Source organism: Amblyomma mixtum, unplaced genomic scaffold, assembly GCF_055824585.1.
Source record: "Amblyomma mixtum isolate Tamu unplaced genomic scaffold, ASM5582458v1 scaffold_21, whole genome shotgun sequence".
Taxonomy (NCBI): Eukaryota; Metazoa; Arthropoda; class Arachnida; order Ixodida; family Ixodidae; genus Amblyomma; species Amblyomma mixtum.
The window spans coordinates 167,119-179,618 of record NW_028317718.1 but is presented as its reverse complement, the minus strand read 5'-3'; the positions used below and the strand labels follow the sequence as shown (position 1 = coordinate 179,618).

General features: G+C 60.6%; 1 non-coding gene across 1 annotated transcript; it reads right to left on the bottom strand.

The window, feature by feature from the left end:
- Positions 1-1,047: 1,047 nt before the first annotated feature.
- Positions 1,048-2,862, bottom strand: LOC149324601 (small subunit ribosomal RNA). The gene has a single exon (XR_016286818.1). It is a non-coding gene; the product is annotated as a small subunit ribosomal RNA (ribosomal RNA).
- Between the last annotated feature and the right edge of the window lie 9,638 nt (positions 2,863-12,500).

Here is a 12,500-nt window from a genome sequence, read left to right as displayed (position 1 = left end):
AGCCCACCGGCCACAGTGCCATGGACGGCGTTTCGGTAGCGCACCGACAGACTACTCGAAGGCTGGGAAGGACGAAGCAGCAAGAGAACCCGGCTGCCGCGAATGCGTTCAAAGTGCGGGATTATAATCCCTCGTCCTTTTCGGTCCCGGTGCCTCCTTTCGCGCCGTCGGCGCGGCGTCAGACTCCGCGCCCGCAGTGCGAGACCTTTCGCGCGCGGCCGTTCCCTGGGCCGCGCGCGTCCCGCCGCGTGCGCGTCGCGCAGAAGCGCAGTTTCCCAGCCAGCGAGCCGCGGTTCCTCTCGTACTTCGCAGCAGCCGCCGCCGTTCCCTTGGCAGCGGGCAGGCCTTTCCCTCGGCCCGCCTACCGACTGGTGGTCGCAACACGACAAAGCCAGCGAGCCGCGGTTCCTCTCGTACTTCGCAGCAGCCGCCGCCGTTCCCTTGGCAGCGGGCAGGCCTTTCCCTCGGCCCGCCTACCGACTCGTGGTCGCAACACGACAAAGCCAGCGAGCAGCGTTTCCTTTCGTACTTCGCAGCAGCCGCCGCCGTTCCCTTGGCAGCGGGCAGGCCTTTCCCTCGGCCCGCCTACCGACTCGTGGTCGCAACACGACAAAGCCAGCGAGCAGCGTTTCCTTTCGTACTTCGCAGCAGCCGCCGCCGTTCCCTTGGCAGCGGGCAGGCCTTTCCCTCGGCCCGCCTACCGACTCGTGGTCGCAACACGACAAAGCCAGCGAGCAGCGTTTCCTTTCGTACTTCGCAGCAGCCGCCGCCGTTCCCTTGGCAGCGGGCAGGCCTTTCCCTCGGCCTGCCTACCGGCTCTGTTTGCGCCTCTTCGACGGTTGTCGACAACCGAAAGCCCACCATGAGTGGTGCGTTACGCCGTTCAAACCTGCGGATACAGCCCGTCCGACTTTCCCTTGGTGACGGAGCTCCGCTGGGCGCAACAGTTTGTGCAGAGAAGCGGCTTCAGAATCTCGCAACTCCGCGGTTGAGGCCTTCCCCCGCTTATAAGTGGGGGCGGCGCCGGGTGTGACAAGCACAATCCGGTAATGATCCTTCCGCAGGTTCACCTACGGAAACCTTGTTACGACTTTTACTTCCTCTAAATGATCAAGTTTGGTCATCTTTCCAACAGACCGGCGCAACCGAAAGGCCGCGCCGGACATCGGTCCGAAGACCTCACTAAATCATTCAATCGGTAGTAGCGACGGGCGGTGTGTACAAAGGGCAGGGACGTAATCAACGCGAGCTTATGACTCGCGCTTACTGGGAATTCCTCGTTCAAGGGGAACAATTGCAAGCCCCTATCCCAATCACGAAAGAAGTTCCACGGGTTACCCAGTCTTTTCAGACAGGGATAAAGACACGCTGCTTCCTTCAGTGTAGCGCGCGTGCGGCCCCGGACATCTAAGGGCATCACAGACCTGTTATTGCTCTGTTTCGTGCGGCTAGGAGCCGCTTGTCCCTCTAAGAAGGTTGTAAGGTGCTGGGAACCCCGCACCTATTTAATAGGCTAGAGTCTCGTTCGTTATCGGAATTAACCAGACAAATCGCTCCACCAACTAAGAACGGCCATGCACCACCATCCACCGAATCAAGAAAGAGCTCTCAATCTGTCAATCCTCCCAGTGTCCGGGCCGGGTAAGTTTTCCCGTGTTGAGTCAAATTAAGCCGCAGGCTCCACTCCTGGTGGTGCCCTTCCGTCAATTCCTTTAAGTTTCAGCTTTGCAACCATACTTCCCCCGGAACCCAAATACTTTGGTTTCCCGGAAGCTGCCCGCCGAGTCATTTGAGTAACTCAGGCGGATCGCTGGTTGGCATCGTTTATGGTCAGAACTAGGGCGGTATCTGATCGCCTTCGAACCTCTGACTTTCGTTCTTGATCAAAGAAAACATTCTTGGCAAATGCTTTCGCAGTAGTTCGTCTTGCGACGGTCCAAGAATTTCACCTCTAGCGCCGCAATACGAATGCCCCCGTCTGTCCCTCTTAATCATTACCCCGTATTCCAAAAACCAACAGAACAGAAACGGGGTCTTGTTCTATTATTCCATGCAAGTTTATTCAGGCGACTCGCCTGCGTTGAGCACTCTAATTTTTTCAAAGTAAAAGCGCAGGCCACCTCGAGACGCACCAATGAAGGGCACCAAGAGAGGACCGGCATGATGTTCAGTCCGAGCCGTCGCATCGGGTAGATGCACTACTCGTCTGGAACTGAGATCCAACTACGAGCTTTTTAACCGCAGCAGCTTTAGTATACGCTATTGGAGCTGGAATTACCGCGGCTGCTGGCACCAGACTTGCCCTCCAATTGATCCTCGTTAAAGGATTTAGAGTGTACTCATTTCAATTACGGGGCCTCAAAAGAGTCCCGTATTGTTATTTTTCGTCACTACCTCCCCGTGCCGGGAGTGGGTAATTTGCGCGCCTGCTGCCTTCCTTGGATGTGGTAGCCGTTTCTCAGGCTCCCTCTCCGGAATCGAACCCTGATTCTCCGTTACCCGTAACAACCATGGTAGGCAAGTAACCTACCATCGAAAGTTGATAAGGCAGACACTTGAAAGAAACGTCGCCGGCTCATGGCCATGCGATCAGCACAAAGTTATCCAGAGTCACCACAGAGTACGGGCAGAGCCCGATGGGTCTTGGTCTAATAAAAGCGCCCGTCAGCCAAAGGCCTTCAGGCTCAATGCATGTATTAGCTCTAGAATTGCCACAGTTGTCCAAGTAGAAAGAAACGATCTAAGGAACCATAACTGATTTAATGAGCCATTCGCGGTTTCGCCTTATTTCGGCATGTACTTAGACATGCATGGCTTAATCTTTGAGACAAGCATATGATTACTGGCAGGATCAACCAGGTATGATGCATAGGCATTCCCTTTTCGCCCCAGAAGGGTGCCTCGTCGCCGCCGATAGGGCCGCCATAAACCCCCAGCGCGCGACGCATCTTTTTCGCGGCAGCTTGCGCTGCCCGTGCATCGTTCGAGCTCGCTGCGGCATCCGACCCGTAGGTACGGCAATCGCCACGCGGCAAGAGAGCACGTGTGCCTTTAGGCAAAGCATTTGTAACGCGCCCACCAGTGCGCACATCGGCCTCTAGGGCCGCAGCATTAGGCAACTGGACGGCGCTTGCTGCGTAGCCGAGACGGCCAAGCCGCCAGACGACGGGACACGCCCGCGTCTTCGGCGCGCTCGCACGGAATCGAGTCCGGGTAGCACGGAACACACCTCGTAAAACGTGGAAACAGCGTCGTCCGACAACCAGCCCCTATCGCAGACGCGGATGAGGCTGCAGACGAATGCCGTGGGGTCCGAGGGACGGGGACACGCTGGGCACGAGGCCGCATATCAGACCCGGTCACGGCGCGCACACGCGGGCGCGCGCCGCCGACTGCTCCACTGGGACCCCCATATAATAGCAGCGATAAGTACCCAGACCTCCGTGGGTGAGTAAATCGCCGTACTCGTGCCACTTTCGCCGCAAGGGCCGCACAAATCGTGCGCGCTTTGCCGCGGCATCACAACGCCGCGCTTCCGCGGCGCCCCGCACGAGCCGTACTCGTGGACATAGCCGTCGGGCGAACCGCCGTACTCGAGGCGCGTTCGCCGCAAGAGCCGCTCAAATCGTGCGCGCTTTCCTGCGGCATCGCACGAAAGCGCTGCCCCGGCGCCCCGCACGAGCCGTACTCGTGGACATTGTCATCGGGCGAACCGCCGTACTCGAGGCGCGTTGGCGGCAAGACCCCCACAAATCGTGCGCGCTTTGCTGCGGCATCGCACAAAAGCGCATCCCCGGCGCCCCGCACGAGCCGTACTCGTGGACATAGCCGTCGGGCGAAGCGCCGTACTCGAGGCGCGTTCGCCGCAAGAGCCGCTCAAATCGTGCGCGCTTTCCTGCGGCATCGCACGAAAGCGCTGCCCCGGCGCCCCGCACGAGCCGTACTCGTGGACATGGTCATCGGGCGAACCGCCGTACTCGAGGCGCGTTCGCCGCAAGAGCCGCTCAAATCGTGCGCGCTTTCCTGCGGCATCGCACGAAAGCGCTGCCCCGGCGCCCCGCACGAGCCGTACTCGTGGACATGGTCATCGGGCGAACCGCCGTACTCGAGGCGCGTTCGCCGCAAGAGCCGCTCAAATCGTGCACGCTTTCCTGCGGCATCGCACGAAAGCGCTGCCCCGGCGCCCCGCACGAGCCGTACTCGTGGACATAGCCGTCGGGCGAACCGCCGTACTCGAGGCGCGTTCGCCGCAAGAGCCGCTCAAAACGTGCGCGCTTTCCTGCGGCATCGCACAAAAGCGCTTCCCCGGCGCCCCGCACGAGCCGTACTCGTGGACATTGTCATCGGGCCAACCGCCGTACTCGAGGCGCGTTGGCGGCAAGAGCCCCTCAAATCGAGCGCGCTTTGCTGCGGCATCGCAAAAAAGCACTTCCGCGGCGCCCCGCACGAGCCGTACTCGTGGACATTGTCATCGGGCGAACCGCCGTACTCGAGGAGCGTTCGCCGCAAAAGCCACTCAAATCGTGCGCGCTTTGCTGCGGCATCGCACAACCGCGCTTCCGCGGCGCCCCGCACGAGCCGTACTCGTGGACATAGCCGTCGGGCGAGCCGCCGTACTCGAGGCGCGTTCGCCGCAAAACTCGCATAAATAATGCACAAACTCATGAAAATCACATCTGCCGAGGCCGCCTAAAGCCCGAATTCACCTCCCGGGCGTCGAGAGGTCCGTTTCGGACTTTGCTGACAAAGCGGACGCTTTACTGTTTCGCGTCTGCCTAGGCGGTATGCCCCCTTATATATGCAGCGATAAGTACCCAGACCCCCGCGGGTCATAAGCGCGTCTACCGGAGCGGGCTTCAAACGAACGTAACTCTGCCTTCCGTTGCGCGAAAGGGACGGGAAAGGTCTCAAAATATTCGCCTTTCTCAGCCCCACACGCGGAACTAAAAATTGAGCGGCTGCGCCCACGGGAACGGCCGTGAACATTCGAAAAGGCGGCCCCTTGCGAACCTGGTCAATCACCCGCTGCTCCGGCTACAGTGGAAGCAGCGGGTCGAGGAGGACTGCACAAGATGGGCGGCAGCGCGGCCGACACGTGGCGTAAATTTCGTCTCGTTCCGCCAGGTGAAAGTGCCTTTAAATATTCGAAAACCGTTTACCGCGTCCGCCGGGGAGGCAACCGCGTCTGCCTAGGCGGGACCGCGTCTGCCTAGGCGAGCTTCAAACGAGCGTAACTCTCACTTGCGTTGCGCGAAAGGGACGAGAAAGGTCTCAAAATGCTCGCCTTTCTCAGCCCCACACGCGGATCTAAAAATGGAGCGGATTCGTCCACGGGAACGGCCGCGAAGATTAGAAAAGGCGGCCCCTTGCGAGCCTGGTCAATCACCTGCTGCTCCGGCTACAGTGCAAGCAGCGAGTCCGCGATAACTGCACAAGATGCGCGCCGGCGCGGCCGAACCGTGGCGTAAATTTCGTCGCGCTCCGCCAGTTCAAAGTGCCTTTAAAAATTCGAAGACAATTTACCGCGTCTGCCTAGGCGGGACCGCGTCTGCCTAGGCGAGCTTCAAACGAGCGCAACTCTCACTTGCGTTGCGCGAAACGGACGGGAAAGGTCTCAAAATGTTCGCCTTTCTCAGCCCAACGCGCGCAACTAGAAATTGAGCGGCTGCGCTCAAGGCAACGGCCGCGAGAATTCGAAAAGGCGGCCCCTTGCGATACTGGTCAATCGCCCGCTGCTCCGGCTGCAGTGGACGCAGCGGGTCGGCGATGACTGCACAAGATGCGCGCCGGCGCGGCCGAACCGTGGCGTAAATTTCGTCGCGCTCCGCCAGTTCAAAGTGCCTTTAAAAATTCGAAGACCGTTTACCGCGTCCGCCGGGGAGGCAACCGCGTCTGCCTAGGCGGGACCGCGTCTGCCTAGGCGAGCTTCAAACGAGCGTAACTCTCACTTGCGTTGCGCGAAACGGACGGGAAAGGTCTCAAAATGTTCGCCTTTCTCAGCCCAACGCGCGGAACTAAAAATGGAGCGGATTCGCCCACGGGAACGGCCGCGAAGATTAGAAAAGGCGGCCCCTTGCGATACTGGTCAATCGCCCGCTGCTCCGGCTACAGTGCAAGCAGCGAGTCCGCGATGACAGCACAAGATGCGCGCCGGCGCGGCCGAACCGTGGCGTAAATTTGGTCGCGCTCCGCCAGTTCAAAGTGCCTTTAAAAACTCGAAGACCATTTACCGCGTCCGCCGGGGAGGCAACCGCGTCTGCCTAGGCGAGCTTCAAACGAGCGTAACTCTCACTTGCGTTGGGCGAAAGGGACGGGAAAGGTCTCAAAATGTTCGCCTTTCTCAGCCCCACACGCGGATCTAAAAATGGAGCGGATTCGCCCACGGGAACGGCCGCGAAGATTAGAAAAGGCGGCCCCTTGCGAGACTGCTCAATCGCCCGCTGCTCCGGCTACAGTGCAAGCAGCGGGTCGGCGATGACTGCACAAGATGCGCGCCGGCGCGGCCGAACCGTGGCGTAAATTTGGTCGCGCTCCGCCAGTTCAAAGTGCCTTTAAAAACTCGAAGACCGTTTACCGCGTCCGCCGGGGAGGCAACCGCGTCTGCCTAGGCGGGACCGCGTCTGCCTAGGCGAGCTTCAAACGAGCGTAACTCTCACTTGCGTTGCGCGAAAGGGACGGGAAAGGTCTCAAAATATTCGCCTCTCTCAGCCCAACACGCGGAACTAAAAATTGAGCGGCTGCGCCCACGGGAACAGCCGCGAAGATTAGAAAAGGCGGCCCCTTGCGAGCCTGGTCAATCGCCCGCTGCTCCGGCTGCAGTGGAAGCAGCGAGTCGGCGATGACTGCACAAGATGCGCGCCGGCGCGGCCGAACCGTGGCGTAAATTTCGTCGCGCTCCGCCAGTTCAAAGTGCCTTTAAAAATTCGAAGACCGTTTACCGCGTCCGCCGGGGAGGCAACCGCGTCTGCCTAGGCGGGACCGCGTCTGCCTAGGCGAGCTTCAAACGAGCGTAACTCTCACTTGCGTTGCGCGAAAGGGACGAGAAAGGTCTCAAAATGTTCGCCTTTCTCAGCCCAACGCGCGGAACTAAAAATGGAGCGGATTCGCCCACGGCAGCGGCCGCGAAGATTAGAAAAGGCGGCCCCTTGCGAGCCTGGTCAATCACCCGCTGCTCCGGCTACAGTGCAAGCAGCGAGTCCGCGATGACAGCACAAGATGCGCGCCGGCGCGGCCGAACCGTGGCGTAAATTTGGTCGCGCTCCGCCAGTTCAAAGTGCCTTTAAAAACTCGAAGACCATTTACCGCGTCCGCCGGGGAGGCAACCGCGTCTGCCTAGGCGGGACCGCGTCTGCCTAGGCGAGCTTCAAACGAGCGTAACTCTCACTTGCGTTGCGCGAAAGGGACGGGAAAGGCCTCAAAATGTTCGCCTTTCTCAGCCCCACACGCGGATCTAAAAATGGAGCGGATTCGCCCACGGGAACGGCCGCGAAGATTAGAAAAGGCGGCCCCTTGCGAGCCTGGTCAATCACCTGCTGCTCCGGCTACAGTGCAAGCAGCGAGTCCGCGATAACTGCACAAGATGCGCGCCGGCGCGGCCGAACCGTGGCGTAAATTTCGTCGCGCTCCGCCAGTTCAAAGTGCCTTTAAAAATTCGAAGACCATTTACCGCGTCCGCCGGGGAGGCAACCGCGTCTGCCTAGGCGGGACCGCGTCTGCCTAGGCGAGCTTCAAACGAGCGTAACTCTCACTTGCGTTGCGCGAAAGGGACGGGAAAGGCCTCAAAATGTTCGCCTTTCTCGGCCCCACACGCGGATCTAAAAATGGAGCGGATTCGCCCACGGGAACGGCCGCGAAGATTAGAAAAGGCGGCCCCTTGCGAGCCTGGTCAATCACGTGCTGCTCCGGCTACAGTGCAAGCAGCGAGTCCGCGATAACTGCACAAGATGCGCGCCGGCGCGGCCGAACCGTGGCGTAAATTTCGTCGCGCTCCGCCAGTTCAAAGTGCCTTTAAAAATTCGAAGACCATTTACCGCGTCTGCCTAGGCGGGACCGCGTCTGCCTAGGCGAGCTTCAAACGAGCGTAACTCTCACTTGCGTTGCGCGAAAGGGACGGGAAAGGTCTCAAAATGTTCGCCTTTCTCGGCCCCACACGCGGATCTAAAAATGGAGCGGATTCGCCCACGGGAACGGCCGCGAAGATTAGAAAAGGCGGCCCCTTGCGAGCCTGGTCAATCACGTGCTGCTCCGGCTACAGTGCAAGCAGCGAGTCCGCGATAACTGCACAAGATGCGCGCCGGCGCGGCCGAACCGTGGCGTAAATTTCGTCGCGCTCCGCCAGTTCAAAGTGCCTTTAAAAATTCGAAGACCATTTACCGCGTCTGCCTAGGCGGGACCGCGTCTGCCTAGGCGAGCTTCAAACGAGCGTAACTCTCACTTGCGTTGCGCGAAAGGGACGGGAAAGGTCTCAAAATGTTCGCCTTTCTCGGCCCCACACGCGGATCTAAAAATGGAGCGGATTCGCCCACGGGAACGGCCGCGAAGATTAGAAAAGGCGGCCCCTTGCGAGCCTGGTCAATCACCTGCTGCTCCGGCTACAGTGCAAGCAGCGAGTCCGCGATAACTGCACAAGATGCGCGCCTGCGCGGCCGAACCGTGGCGTAAATTTCGTCGCGTTCCGCCAGTTCAAAGTGCCTTTAAAAATTCGAAGACCATTTACCGCGTCTGCCTAGGCGGGACCGCGTCTGCCTAGGCGAGCTTCAAACGAGCGTAACTCTCACTTGCGTTGCGCGAAAGGGACGGGAAAGGTCTCAAAATGTTCGCCTTTCTCAGCCCCACACGCGGAACTAAAAATTGAGCGGCTGCGCCCACGGGAACCGCCGCGAAGATTAGAAAAGGCGGCCCCTTGCGAGCCTGGTCAATCACCTGCTGCTCCGGCTACAGTGCAAGCAGCGAGTCCGCGATAACTGCACAAGATGCGCGCCTGCGCGGCCGAACCGTGGCGTAAATTTGGTCGCGCTCCGCCAGTTCAAAGTGCCTTTAAAAACTCGAAGACCGTTTACCGCGTCCGCCGGGGAGGCAACCGCGTCTGCCTAGGCGGGACCGCGTCTGCCTAGGCGAGCTTCAAACGAGCGTAACTCTCACTTGCGTTGCGCGAAAGGGACGGGAAAGGTCTCAAAATGTTCGCCTCTCTCAGCCCAACGCGCGGAACTAGAAATTGAGCGGCTGCGCCCACGGGAACCGCCGCGAAGACTAGAAAAGGCGGCCCCTTGCGAGCCTGGTCAATCACCTGCTGCTCCGGCTACAGTGCAAGCAGCGAGTCCGCGATAACTGCACAAGATGCGCGCCGGCGCGGCCGAACCGTGGCGTAAATTTCGTCGCGCTCCGCCAGTTCAAAGTGCCTTTAAAAATTCGAAGACCATTTACCGCGTCTGCCTAGGCGGGACCGCGTCTGCCTAGGCGAGCTTCAAACGAGCGTAACTCTCACTCGCGTTGCGCGAAAGGGACGAGAAAGGTCTCAAAATGTTCGCCTTTCTCAGCCCCACACGCGGATCTAAAAATGGAGCGGATTCGCCCACGGGAACGGCCGCGAAGATTACAAAAGGCGGCCCCTTGCGAGCCTGGTCAATCGCCCGCTGCTCCGGCTGCATTGGAAGCAGCGAGTCGGCGATGACTGCACAAGATGCGTCGCGGTGCGGCCGACACGTGGCGTAAATTTCGTCGCGTTCCGCCAGTTAAAAGTGCCCTTAAAAGTTCGAAGACCGTTCACCGCGTCCGCCGGGGAGGCAACCGCGTCTGCCTAGGCGGGACCGCGTCTGCCTAGGCGAGCTTCAAACGAGCGTAACTCTGCCTTGCGTTGCGCGAAAGGGACGGGAGAGGTCTCAAAATGTTCGCCCTTCTCAGCCCAACGCGCGCAACTAAAAACTGAGCGGCTGCGCTCAAGGCGACGGCCGCGAGAATTCGAAAAGGCGGCCCCTTGCGAGACTGGTCAATCACCCGCTGCTCCGGCTACATTGGAAGCAGCGGGTCGGGGATGACTGCACAAGATGCGCGCCGGCGCGGCCGACGCGTGGCGTAAATTTCGTCGCGTTCCGCCAGGTAAAAGTGCCTCTAAAAACTCGAAGACCATTTACCGCGTTCGCCGGGGAGGGAACCGCGTCTGCCTAGGCGGGACCGCGTCTGCCTAGGCGAGACTGTTGAATCGCCCCTATCTCGAGCGAGAATGGCAGGAAAACGACGGGACCGGTGGCAAAAGATTCGCCTGCACACTGACTTCAAATTCGTAGGCTTGAGACATAGGGGCCGGCCGTGAAAAGTTTGAAATGGTCAAAGTCTCCCTGTCGCGAGCGGTTAATCGCCCGCTGCTCCGACCGCAATGTGATGATCGAAAAAGATGCGCCGCAGCGCGGCCGACGCGGCGCTGTAAAATTCGTCGTGCTCCGCCAAAGAAAAGGACCTTTAAAAATTCGAAAACCCCGTACCGCGTCTGCCTAGGCGATACCGTTCAATCGCACGTATCTCGGCCCAGACTGGCAGCAAAGTGACGAGATTGGTAACAAAAGATTCGCCTTTGAACGCCCTACACAGGGAAGGCAAAGTCGCAAACGACTTTCGTCCCGCGTCGGCCGGGGCGAACGCGCCCGAACGGCAAAGTCCGAATAAAGCGACCCCGTCTACCGGGGCAGACGCGCCCGAACGGCAAAGTCCGAAAGAGGCGACCCCGTCTACCGGGGCAGACGCGCCCGAACGGCAAAGTCCGAAAGAGGCGACCCCGTCTACCGGGGCAGACGCGCCCGAACGGCAAAGTCCGAATAAAGCGACCCCGTCTACCGGGGCAGACGCGCCCGAACGGCAAAGTCCGAATAAAGCGACCCCGTCTACCGGGGCAGACGCGCCCGAACGGCAAAGTCCGAATAAAGCGACCCCGTCTACCGGGGCAGACGCGCCGGAACGGCAAAGTCCGAAAGAGGCAACCCCGTCTACCGGGGCAGACGCGCCCGAACGGCAAAGTCCGAATAAAGCGACCCCGTCTACCGGGCCAGACGCGCCCGAACGGCAAAGTCCGAATAAAGCGACCCCGTCTACCGGGGCAGACGCGCCCGAACGGCAAAGTCCGAATAAAGCGACCCCGTCTACCGGGGCAGACGCGCCGGAACGGCAAAGTCCGAATAAAGCGACCCCGTCTACCGGGCCAGACGCGCCCGAACGGCAAAGTCCGAAAGAGGCGACCCCGTCTACCGGGGCAGACGCGCCCGAACGGCAAAGTCCGAAAGAGGCGACCCCGTCTACCGGGGCAGACGCGCCCGAACGGCAAAGTCCGAATAAAGCGACCCCGTCTACCGGGGCAGACGCGCCCGAACGGCAAAGTCCGAATAAAGCGACCCCGTCTACCGGGGCAGACGCGCCGGAACGGCAAAGTCCGAAAGAGGCAACCCCGTCTACCGGGGCAGACGCGCCCGAACGGCAAAGTCCGAATAAAGCGACCCCGTCTACCGGGCCAGACGCGCCCGAACGGCAAAGTCCGAATAAAGCGACCCCGTCTACCGGGGCAGACGCGCCCGAACGGCAAAGTCCGAATAAAGCGACCCCGTCTACCGGGGCAGACGCGCCGGAACGGCAAAGTCCGAAAGAGGCAACCCCGTCTACCGGGGCAGACGCGCCCGAACGGCAAAGTCCGAATAAAGCGACCCCGTCTACCGGGCCAGACGCGCCCGAACGGCAAAGTCCGAAAGAGGCGACCCCGTCTACCGGGGCAGACGCGCCCGAACGGCAAAGTCCGAAAGAGGCGACCCCGTCTACCGGGGCAGACGCGCCCGAACGGCAAAGTCCGAATAAAGCGACCCCGTCTACCGGGGCAGACGCGCCCGAACGGCAAAGTCCGAATAAAGCGACCCCGTCTACCGGGGCAGACGCGCCGGAACGGCAAAGTCCGAAAGAGGCAACCGCGTCTACCGGGGCAGACGCGCCGGAACGGCAAAGTCCGAAAGAGGCAACCCCGTCTACCGGGGCAGACGCGCCCGAACGGCAAAGTCCGAATAAAGCGACCCCGTCTACCGGGCCAGACGCGCCCGAACGGCAAAGTCCGAAAGAGGCGACCCCGTCTACCGGGGCAGACGCGCCCGAACGGCAAAGTCCGAAAGAGGCGACCCCGTCTACCGGGGCAGACGCGCCCGAACGGCAAAGTCCGAATAAAGCGACCCCGTCTACCGGGGCAGACGCGCCCGAACGGCAAAGTCCGAATAAAGCGACCCCGTCTACCGGGGCAGACGCGCCGGAACGGCAAAGTCCGAAAGAGGCAACCCCGTCTACCGGGGCAGACGCGCCCGAACGGCAAAGTCCGAATAAAGCGACCCCGTCTACCGGGGCAGACGCGCCCGAACGGCAAAGTCCGAATAAAGCGACCCCGTCTACCGGGCCAGACGCGCCCGAACGGCAAAGTCCGAAAGAGGCGACCCCGTCTACCGGGGCAGACGCGCCCGAACGGCAAAGTCCGAAAGAGGCGA